Raw genomic sequence first — 11,610 nt, forward strand, 5'->3', positions numbered from 1 at the left:
TGTAAATGCTGAGGCTGGATGGAAGTAAATGCTAGGTCGTAATGAAAGAACATCAGATGGCTAGTGGGTTGGTATGACTTGAGATGCAAGGATTAATCCGGCAAGATATGATGAAAGAGGTGGACTTTCCAGGAGGCCCTGAATATGGACAGCATTCTGGTCGGTCAGATTTATTCATTCAATAGCATTTATTGAGCGCTTACTATGTGCAGAGCACTGTACTAAGCGCTTGGAATGAACAAGTCGGCAACAGATAGAGACGGTCCCTGCCCTTTGACGGGCTTACGGTCTAATCGGGGGAGACGGACAGACGAGAACAATGGCAATAAATAGAGTCGAGGGGAAGAACATCTCGTAAAAACAATGGCAACTAAATAGAATCAAGGCGATGTACATTTCATTAACAAAATAAAATGGGAAGGAGCCCCATGTTGGGGAACAGCATGATTAAGGGGATGGAAGCCAGACAGTCAAGAGTGAGGGAAAGGTAAGAGATTGGCTGGGAGGAATGAAAAGAACAAGCTGGAGAATAGAGGGTGAAGAGAGCAGAGATTTAAGTTAATGGAGAACCTTGAAACCAAGTGTGAGAAGTTTTCGTTTATTGTGAAGGGACATGGGGAGCCAGTGAGGGGTTTTACTGCTCCCAGAAGATGATCTGGACAGTAGCATGTAGAATAAAGTACTAATCCCGGCTCTGCCATTTGTCTGCTGTGTGATCTTGGGCAAGTCACTTCTCTGTGCCTCAGTTCCCTCATCTGTAAAATGGGGATTGAGACTGTAAGCCCCACGTGAGACAGGGACTGTGTCCAACTTGATTTGATTGTATCCATCCCAGCACTCGCTACAATGCCTGGCACAAAGTAAGTGCTTGACAAATACTATTATTGTTATAATTATTATTAGAGAGAGGGGAATGCTGGAGGCAGAGACCAGCGAGGAGGTCCGTATGCTAGTTTGGAGACTATGTGACCCGAACTGGTACCAGAGAGGTGGCTGATTGGGTGGAGAGTGAAGGGTGGAACTTGGAGATGTTGGGTAGGCAGAATTTGGAGCAGACTGAATGTGAGCTGGACATATACTAAGACTGGAAATGATACAGAGAAGATTAGTATGGCCCCTGCACAAAGATGATAGGCAAATTCGTGAAGCGTTCTGTATTTTTTACAAAAGGCCTTTCCCAAATTAATCCCTCTTGTTTCCAACTCCCTCTCCCTTCTGTATCATCTTTGCACTGGTATGTGTCCCCTTTGGGCACTTGGTATTCACCCCACCCTCAACTCTTCAATACTCATCTACGAATCCATAACATCGATATTAATGTCTGTCTCCCCCACCTAGACTCTAAGATGATTGTGGGCAGGAAATGTGTCTACCAACTCCGTTGTACTGTACTCTCCTAAATGCTTAGTACAGTGCTCTGCCCTGTACTCTCAAAACAGTAAACATTCCAAAAGTACCCTTGACCGATTCAAGGATGACACTGAGGTTTAAATGACGTGCCCAAGGTCACGCAGCAGATAAGTGGCTGAGCTAGGGCCAGAACTCTGGTCTCCTGATTCCCAGGCCCTTGTCCTTCCTGCTAGGCCATGGGTAAAGGACAGGGAGAGTTTGTTTGTTGGTGGGAGGGGAAGACAGAGGTGCTGAAATTTGGGGGACTGCTCCCACAGCAACGATTCCTTGCCCGAGGATGGGGAGGGAGAAGGCCATTCAACATCCCCCACCAAGGAGTCCCATAGGATACAGAGGCCGGTGGGTCAGTCAGATAATAGGAAGGGCAGGACAGCTGACCCTAATGGAGAAAGCATCCAGCTGGACACTAAGCTGATCTGACTGGGCCCTGGCAGAAGGACTCTGCTCTGGGCCGCAGCCAGCATTCAGGAATAACATCTCTGTAGACCTACCTATGGTGCATTGCAGGGAAGGCATTGTCAGAACCATCAGCGGGTGAGCTGAGCTGTGGGTGTGCCACCCTCGGGGAGCCCACCTCAATCCTGTGCCACTCCTAAGGGTACCCAGGCGATTCCCCATCGTCGGGTCGATCCGTGAGCACGTTTGACCCCAGGCAGTTCTTTGGAAGAGTGACGCCCACAATTTCATAACATTCTGAATAATAACGTAAATAAGAACCACCACTGCAAACATGTAAACACTGAAATCCCGACCTTAGACGTCGGGTTTTCCCTGGTCATCTTTTCCCGACTGGGACATTTCTCCTTGGCTGGAACAGACAGACAGGTCTTCTGACTGTTCAGACCCACAGCCGGGAAGGCTCTCAGCAGGGACCCCAGCTCTGGACCTGGGCCATTCCACCCTGAGAGAGAAGGCCCCAGCCCTGTCCTGGAGGAGCTTGCAGTCTACTGGGAAGAAGGGGGTGCAGGGGTGGGGGAAATGGATGAGTTCACTGGACCCAGGCAGGAACAAGGGCAGTCTCAGTCTTTCAAGGGGGTTGGACTTCCTGATCCCATCACGAAGACCTCTCCCATAAGCTCCCTGTCTGTTCCACAACTCGGGGAACTGTGCAATCTAACTAACCTAACGTCTCCACCCTATCCACCCTCCCCTCTTTGTCACCTATACACCGTTATGTACTTTGATACTCACTCAAACCCCACAGCACTTATGTGCATATCTTTATACTATGTCGTTTCCCCTAGCTGTAATTTATTTTAATCTCTGACTCTGAGTGTGTCTAACAACTGTACTGTACTGTACTCTTCCCAGAGCCTAGTACAGTACTATGAACACAGTAGGTGCTCAATAAATACTGATCTGGGTTACCTCTGTCTCTGGGCATACTCAGCTTGTCTCCATCATTGTCTAAATCAGCTCCTGCTGGGAGTCCTTGGCTTCTACGGCTTCCTTCTTGAAGGGTGGGGGGCATCCCCAATTATTCCTTTTGCTGAGGGAAAACAAATGTGGATGCCACAGGTACCAAGGCTGCTCCCTTCAATCTCCTGTAGGAAGAGATGAAGGGGAGAGACAGAGAGAGGGAGAAGGAGTGGGGGGAGGGAGACAGAGAGAGAGAGAGCCCAACTGGGAACTTTATTCCCTTTTCTGCTTCCGCTGGCCGCTGAGCGTCCTTGGCTCAGTGGTGGGAGGAGGCTTGGAACAACAAGAATGTTTGCCTGGTTTGAGGTGAGAGCACTAAGCTGGGTGGAATGAGAGACGAAGGCATTTACATTCTGGGGATTGGATGCCTTCCTTTCTCTCTCAGAAATGCCATTTCCCTACCCCGACAGTGAAAGCTGCCTGGACCAGGCTGGCTGGTGGTGGATTCGGGTGGCCTCAGAGATCATCACGGTGACTCCTCAGGGTAGGTCACTGAGATTAACGACAGTCAGCTCTTGGCTCTAGCACTGAAGAAGAATCAGGATGGATGTCTGGCTCTTGGGTGCGGACCTCCTTGTGTGAGAGACTGAGACAGAATGGTATCCAATCATCAGCTCACTGGCTCCAGAAGGCCAGTGACTGCATGGTTTGGGGTTATGAGTCTGTGACAGTTGGGAAGAGGCACTGTTTGGGCCTATGGGACTGGCCTGGACTGCCCTCCTTCCTCATATCTGATAATTACTCTCCCCTCCTTCAAAGCTTTATGAAGGCACATCTCCTCCAAGAGGCCTTCCCTGACTAAGCCCTCCTTTCCTCTTCTTTCTCTTGTGTCACCCTGATGTGGTCCTTTATTCATCCCCTCTCCCGGTCGCACAGCACTAATGTACATATCTGTAACGTGTCTATTAATTCTATTAATGTCTGTCTCCATCTCTAGGCTGCAAGCTCATTGTGGGCAAGGAATGTGTCTGCTTATTGTTATGGTGTTCGCTCCCAAGAGCTTAGTACAGTGGTCTGCCCACAGGAAGTGTTCAATAAATACGATCATTAATTCAATAATATTTATTGAATGCTTACTGTGTGCAGAGCATGGTACTAAGCGCTTGGGAGAATATAATACAACAAAAAACAATCACATTCCTTGCCCACAAGGAGTTTACAGTCTAGAAGGGGGCAGATGGACAGAAATATAAATAAATAAAATTACAGATATGTACAGAAGTGCTGTGGGGCTAGGAGTGGGGGGGAAGAGCAAAGGAAGCAAGTCAGGGTGATGCAGAAGGGAGCGGGAGATGAGGAAAAGTGGGGTTTAGCCTGGGAAGGTCTCTTGGAGGAAGCGTGCCTTAAATAAGGTTTGCAATTGTCTTTTGGATTTGAGGAGAGAGGACGATCCAGGCCAGAGGCAGGACTTGGACTACGGGGCAGCTGAGATGCAGGGGAGCTCGAGGCACAGTGAGAAGGTTAGCCCTAGAGGAGCGAAGTGTGCGTGCTGGGTTGTAAAAGGAGAGAAGCGAGGTGAGGTAAGAGGGGGCAAGGTGAAGGAGTGTTTTAAAGCCAATGGTGAAGAGTATTTATTTGATACGAAGGTGGATAGGCAACTACTGGAGATTTTTGAGGAGCGGGGTGATATGTCCTGAAAGCAGAGTGAAATATGGACTGGAGTGGGGAGAGACAGGAAGCTGGAAGCTCAGCAAGGAGGCTGATGCAGTAATTCAGGCAAGATAGAATGTGTGATTCTATTAACATGGTAGCAGTTTGGAGAGGAAAGGGCACATTTTAGTGATGTTGTAAAGGTGGAACCGACAGGATTTAATGATGGATTGAACATGTGGGTTGAATGACAGAGAGGAGTCAAGGACAGAAACCAGTCAGAGAAGTGTGAGGTCTGGGAAATGATTCATGCCTCGCACTCAGGCTCAATTCCTGGCTGTGGGGTTAAGGGGTGACACTTCCAGACACCTGTGGTATGGGGGACGGCAAGGGTGGTCACCCTCTCCCTGTGCACAGGCAGGGAGGGGTGGCTCTTCATGAATAAGAGGTGCCCAGATCTTGGGGCACTCCTGGGTTGTCTGGGGGCTAATGGCTGGACACAATGACTACTGCAGAGTCTCCAGATCTGACCAGCAGCCTGCAGTGCTACCTGCTGGCTAGGGCTTTGTCTTCTCTGGCCTTGTGGAGAGCATCTGGGGTTGTGGGGCGGGGGGAGTGCTTGGAGGGCGGTCTCCTTCACCTGGGCTCTGGGCTCTCCCCTGAAGCTGTCCCGCAGCCCTTGGCCATTTGACCTTGGCAGGTCCTTCCTCTACAGGTCTGGAGGCTCCTCCATCTCATCTGCAAGATAAGGGAGCCTACCCCAGCTGTTTCTTTGACCTCGACTAAGTTAAGGGAGTAAGAGGGAGGACCATCTGCTGAACCAGGATCCTCCAGGCTGTGAGGAAGCATAGCAGGCAAGTCTGGGTAGAAGGGGCAGAGCAGACCCGAATGCCAGCCTCCTGAGCTCTGGTCGGGGAGCTTCATTCAGTGGATAGAGCATGGGCCTGGGAGTCAGAAGGACCTGGGTTCTAACCCTGGTTCTGCCACATGTGTGATCACATATGTGCCACATGCCTGCTGTGTGACCTTGGGCAAGTCATTTCACTTCTTGCCTCAGTTACCTCATCTGTAAAATAGAGATTAAGATTGTGAGTCCCATGAGGGACAGGGATTGTGACCGACCTGATTAAGTTGTATCTACACCATGCTTAGAACAGTGCTTGGCACATAGTAAGCACTTAACAAGTACCACAGTAATAATCGATTCATTCAATTGTATTTATTAAGCGCTTACTGTGCACTGAGCACTGTACTAAGCACTTGGGGGAATACAGTATAACAATCAACAGACACATTCCGTACTCACAATGAGCTTACAGTCAAGAGTTAGAGAAGCAGCATGGCTCAGTGGAAAGAGCACGGGCTTTGGAGTCAGAGGTCATGAGTTCGAATCCCAGCTCTGCCACTTGGCAGCTGTGTGACTGTGGGCAAGTCACTTAACTTCTCTGTGCCTCAGTTCCCTCATCTGTAAAATGGGGATGAAGACTGTGAGCCCCACGTGGGACAACCTGATTCCCCTGTGTCTACCCCAGCGCTTAGAACAGTGCTCGGCACATAGTAAGCGCTTAACAAATACCAACATTATTATTATTATTATTAAGAGAGGGAGAAAGACATTAATATAAATAAATTACAGATATGTACATAAGTGCTGTGGAGGTAGAAGGGGGGATGAAAAAAGGAGCAAGTCAGGGTGACGAAGATGGGAGAGGGAGAAGAGAAAAGGAGGGCTTAGTCAGGGAAGCCCTCTTGTTGAAGGCTTTGAAGGTGGAGAGAGTAATTGTCTATCATATATGAGGAGGGAGGGTTTTCCAGGTCAAAGGCAGGATGTGGGTGAGAGGCTGGCGGCGAGATAGGTGGGATCAAGGTACAGTGAGAAGGTTAACATGAGAGGAGCGAAGTGTGTGGGCTGGGCTGTAGTAAGAGAGCAGTGAGGTGAGGTGAGGTAGGAGGGGGCAAGGTGATTGAGTGCTTTAAAGCCAAAGGTGAGGAGTTTTTTTTTCTGATGCAGAGGGAGCTGCCCTGAAGACCCGTAAGAGGGTGAAGGGAGAGATGAGGGACCTGTATGGGTCCTTCTGTCCGGGGAGGTCATCCGGGCAGGGTCCACTTAGGGGTGGACACCTGAAGTCAAAGTCCAGCCCGGGCTTCCCAAGGGCCCCGAGTGAGCAAGGCCCAGGGCTACCTCCGCTGGCTGCAGAGTTCAGCAGAAGGAGTCATTCCATCGAGGACCCAGGAGAACAGAACTCGGGGAAGAAGTAGATGAGCTGGCCCACCCTGCCTGAGGGAGCAACTCTGCTGAAGGAGCAGGTTCAGAGGAGGGAATCCTTGGACAGAGGCCTTGGTGATTGGCTGCCACCTTAGCCTCTCTGGTGCTGCTGGATTTCCAGGAGAATGGGCAAATGGGCAAAAGGAACCTGCTGGGAGCAGGGAAGGAGGGCGGGGTGGATCCCAGGGTCATTTGAACTCCAGAACCAGCCAGCTCCAGGCAACAGGAAGACAGGGATGGGGGAGCGTTAGAACAAAAAGGCCAAATTTGATGTCTCAGTACAAAAGAGATCCAGAAAACCATTATCGGCAAGGACTGTGGGAGTGTCTGTAAGGGAGGACATTTGGGAAAGCCGTCCAATGACAGACAAAGCAGGTGTGAGTGCAGTCCTTGAGAGGGGGTGTCAGCAATTCCAGGCTCCCTTGGACCACTGCTCTTCCTTTGCGAAATGTGCTTCTTCCCTGCGCACTTACTACTCTGTCCTTCCACATTTGCTCCACGGCAGCGGTGTGGAGTCGGGAGAGACCCCTGGCTCTCTACTCTGTGGCATTGAGTTTTCCCGCTCTCCCTGCTTGGGTTTAATACTTTGGGATTCTTTGGATGCCAGGCTTTACCATCTGACAGATTTGCTGTGGAGTTTGGGCCCCGCCACAAAGAGCTTCTGCCCCCGATATAGCTGGGTTTTCTGGATGGCTGTCGGGGAGAAGAGCTGTTACTCAGTTATATTCTGGTCTTCAAGTCTTTCCACCACATGAAAGGTCCTGCAGGAGTTCATGTTTTTCAAGGAACCTGCCTTTCCCTCTCATAATACCTAGATTTTACAGAACACTTTGGTTCCCAAAACACTTTCACATTACTTGAGTTATTTTTGTCCTCACAACAACCCTGTGAGGTAGGGAAAAGCGGGTATTATTTTCCCCTTTTGCAGATGGGAAAACAGGTGAAGAAAATGAGAAGCAGAGTGGCCTACGGGAAAGAGCACAAACCTGGGAGTTAGGAAACCTGGATAATAATCCTGACTCTGATGTTTGCTTGCTGTGTGACTTAGGGCAAATCATTTAACTTCTCTGAGCCTCAGTTTCCTCAGTTGTAAAACTGTTAACTACTCCTCCCTCCAACTTAGACTGTGAACACTGTGAACCGGGACTGTGTCCAACTTCATTCATTCATTCAGTCGTATTTTTTGAGCACTTACTGGGTGCAAACCACTGCACTAAGCACTTGGGAGAGTTCCTTACAACAACAGACATATTCCCAGCCCACAGTGAGATAAACCTGTATCTACCCCAGCACTTAGAATAGTGCTTGACGCGTAGTAAACACTTAACAAATACCCTAAACAACCCAAATGCCATAAAAAACGAAACAAAACTCAGGCACAAAGTGGGAGCAAGTGACTTGTCCAAAGTCTCCAGGCAGAACTGGAACTAAACCCCGACTCTTTTGACTCCCACACTCAGGCTCTTCCCACTGCACCACACTGCCTCTCGAGAGCCCCTCCTAGTAACCTCTCTGGTGTGGACTGGCTCTCAATAGTAAATGCTAGCTTGCTGTGCGTCTGGGAAGTTCTTTCTTTTGTAATTTCCCCCTCTGCCCCAAGGGTCTGAAGAGGTCACTCTCTGCTCCTTCCACTTTGTCCCATGAGTTGTCATCTTGCTCATTTCTCCCTGTCTCTACTAAACAGCCCTCTGACAAACTATCCGTCTTGGCTTCCTTTGTGTCTTATTTTTCTCTGGCCTGGCTTTCTGATGGCCCTTTGTGGAGTCCCAAGACCTCAAGTTGCCTTATCTGTAAACTGAGGGTTTAAAATCCATTCCCTCTCCTACCTCCTGTCCCACGTGGCCAAACTCATTGCATTGCATCTATCCCGGTGCTGAATTCGGGACTTGGTACATAGTCAGTATCTAATAAATTACACAATTATGATTATTTCCAGTTGGGATTTAATAATAATAATAATAATAATAATGATGGTATTTGTTAAGCACTTACTGTGTGCCAAGCACCATTCTACGTGCTGGGGTAGATACAAGGTAATCAGTTTGTCCCACATGGGGCTCACATTGTTAATCCCCATTTTACAGATGAGATCCCTGAGGCACAGAGAGTTACCAAAGTCTCACAGCTGACAAGTGGAGGAGTTGGGATTAGAACCCGCGATCTCTGACTCCCAAGCCCGTGCTCTTTCCTCTCAGCCACGCTGCTTCTCTAAAGGGAGCCTGCCCGATTTTTCTGCCACCAGCTCTTCCCTAGGAATGTTTTTTGAAGGGAGGGTCATCCTCAGATCCCCTGGCTTAGGAGAGACCGGTCCTTTTGCACCCTCGAACAGATGAACATTTTCCACATTGAAAAGTGTGGTGCCATTTCCCCCCAACTAGACTGTAAGCTCCCTGTGGACAAGGCTCATGTCTACCGACCCTATTATATTGTATTCTCCCAAGAACACAGTACAGTGTTCTGCTCACAGTAAGCACTCGATAGATCAAACAGTGGTATTTATTGAGCACTGTACTAAGCAGTTAAAAGAGTACAAAAGAGTTGGTAGTCAATTCTCTGTCCACAATGAGCTTAAAGTCCAGAGATAAATATCATTGATTGAGTAACCTACCAAGACTCTCCTGAGGACTGAGAGAGTGGTGATTGTCTACACCGTATTCCCATTAGCTGATTATTTTTCTCAGCACCTGGCTGTGGTTAATCAGGGCTGACCTGTCCATTTTCGAGTAGGAGGCTTTGGAGGAACAAATAATGATTATTGTTAGTAATAATAATGATTAATAATAACTACTGAGAAGCAGCGTGGCTCAGTGGAAAGAGCACGGGCTTTGGAGTCAGGGCTTCTTCACTTCTCGGCACCTCAGTTCCCTCATCTGTAAAATGGGGATTAAGACTGTGAGCCCCACGTGGGACAACCTGATTCCCCTATGTCTACCCCAGTGCTTAGAACAGTGCTCGGCACATAGTAAGCGCTTAACAAATACCAACATTATTATTATTATTATTATTAAGTGCTTACTATGGGTCAAACACTGTTCTAAGCCCTGGGGTAGATCCGAAGAGGTCAAGTGACTGGCCCCAGGTCACCAGGAATTCTCTGTCCATCTCTGAGTGGTTCCTGGCCCACATAGAATATGAATACCGAGTCTCTGAAAGAACACAGGCTTGGGAGTCAGAGGTCGTGGGTTCTAATCCCACCTCCGCCACTTGTCTGCTGTGCCACTTTGGGCAACTCACTTAAATTTTTTGTGCCTCAGTTACCTCATTTGTATAATGAGGATTAAGACTGTGAGCCTCCCGTGGGACAACCTGATTACCTTGTATCTACCCCACTGCTTAGAAGAGTGTTTAGCACATAGTAAGCGCTTAACAATCATCGTCATCATCGTTTTCCCGGGGAGGAGCTGTTCTGCAGACAGGGCTACTACCAGGAAGGGCTCAGGAACCCTAGGACATCAATTCCACAGACACCTTAGCATGTGAAAAGTAAACATTTCATTTATTCAGTCAATCATATTTATTATTTACTGTGTGCAGATCACTGTACTAAGTGCCTGGGACAGTACAATATAACAGCCATATTCCCTGCCTGCAGTGAGCTTACAGTCTAGAGGGGTCATCTTCCATTTGCTCCTGGAAGACTGCAGCACATTTACCAGCTGGCAAAGCCTCTGGGAATGGGGTCCCGGCTACCCTCGTCTTGGAAGGGGAAACTCCAAATATGACTGTGCTGGATAGAGATGGATAATAATAATAATACTAATGATGATGCTGTTGATGGCATTTGTTAAGTGCTTAACTATGTAACAGGCACTGTACTAAGCGGTGGGGTCGATACCATCAAACCAGGTTGGACATAGTCCCTATTCCACATTGAGCTCATAGTCTTAATCCCCATTTTACAGATGAGGGAACTGAGGCCCAGAGAAGTGAAATAACTTGGCCAAGGTCACACAGCAGGCGGAGCTGGGATAATAATGATGTTGGTATTTGTTAAGCGCTTACTATGTGCAGAGCACAGTTCTAAGCACTGGGGTAGATACAGGGTAATCAGGTTGTCCCACGTGAGGCTCCTAGTTAATCCCCATTTTACAGATGAGGTAACTGAGGCACCGAGAAGTTAAGTGACTTGCCCACAGTCACACAGCTGACAAGCGACGGACCCGGGATGAGAACCCGTGACCTCTGACTTCCAAGTCCGGGCTCTTGCCACTGAGCCATGCTGCTTCTCTAGTGGAGCAAGCACCATCCTGACGGAGAGGGTCCTGAGAGGCCATGTTTGAAGACTCGGCCGGGGGCAGGGTCGGGTGGGCTGAGCAGAGAGACAATCCTGAGTGGGTCAATGGCTTCCTGGTGTTCCAGAGAGCAGGCTAGGACTCTGACATTGGTCGAGAGGGCAAACCCTCTGAACGGCACCTTGCGAGCAGTAAGCGAAGCCTACTGGGTAGAGCAGGGACCTCAGAGTTGAGAGATCAGGATTCTGGCCTGGCCTGTGATCTTGTGTAATGGACCAGAAAAACCGCATGGTCTAGTGGAAGGATCACAGGCCTCGGAGTCAGAGGACCTGGGTTCTAATCCCAGATCTGCCAGTTGCTTGCTGTGTGATCTTAGGCAGGTCACTTCACTTCTCTATGCCTCAGTTTCCTCAACTGCAAAATGGGGATTAAATATCTGGTCTCCCTCCTACTCAGACTGGGAGCTCCAAGCGGCACAGGGTCTGTGTCCAAACTAATTAACTTCTACCTACCCCAGCACTTAGAACAGTGTTGGACACATAGTAAGTGCTTAAAAAAATGCCATTAAAAAACAAGTCTGGGCTTGTCTCCAAAAGTCAGAACGTTGGGGCGATCTCAAGGTTCTTGGGCAGGGAGGGAGCTGGGACCAGGGTTGGGGTGGGGGACGGACGTCTGTTTACCCCCAGTCTATCT

The 11,610-nt window shown here is 48.9% G+C and overlaps 1 non-coding gene across 1 annotated transcript; it reads left to right on the forward strand.

Moving 5' to 3' along the window:
• Positions 1–1,054: 1,054 nt before the first annotated feature.
• On the forward strand, positions 1,055–1,162 carry LOC114812426. The gene has a single exon (XR_003760079.1). It is a non-coding gene; the product is annotated as a U6 spliceosomal RNA (small nuclear RNA).
• The last annotated feature ends 10,448 nt before the right edge of the window (positions 1,163–11,610 follow it).

Source organism: Ornithorhynchus anatinus, chromosome 5, assembly GCF_004115215.2.
Source record: "Ornithorhynchus anatinus isolate Pmale09 chromosome 5, mOrnAna1.pri.v4, whole genome shotgun sequence".
Taxonomy (NCBI): domain Eukaryota; kingdom Metazoa; phylum Chordata; class Mammalia; order Monotremata; family Ornithorhynchidae; genus Ornithorhynchus; species Ornithorhynchus anatinus.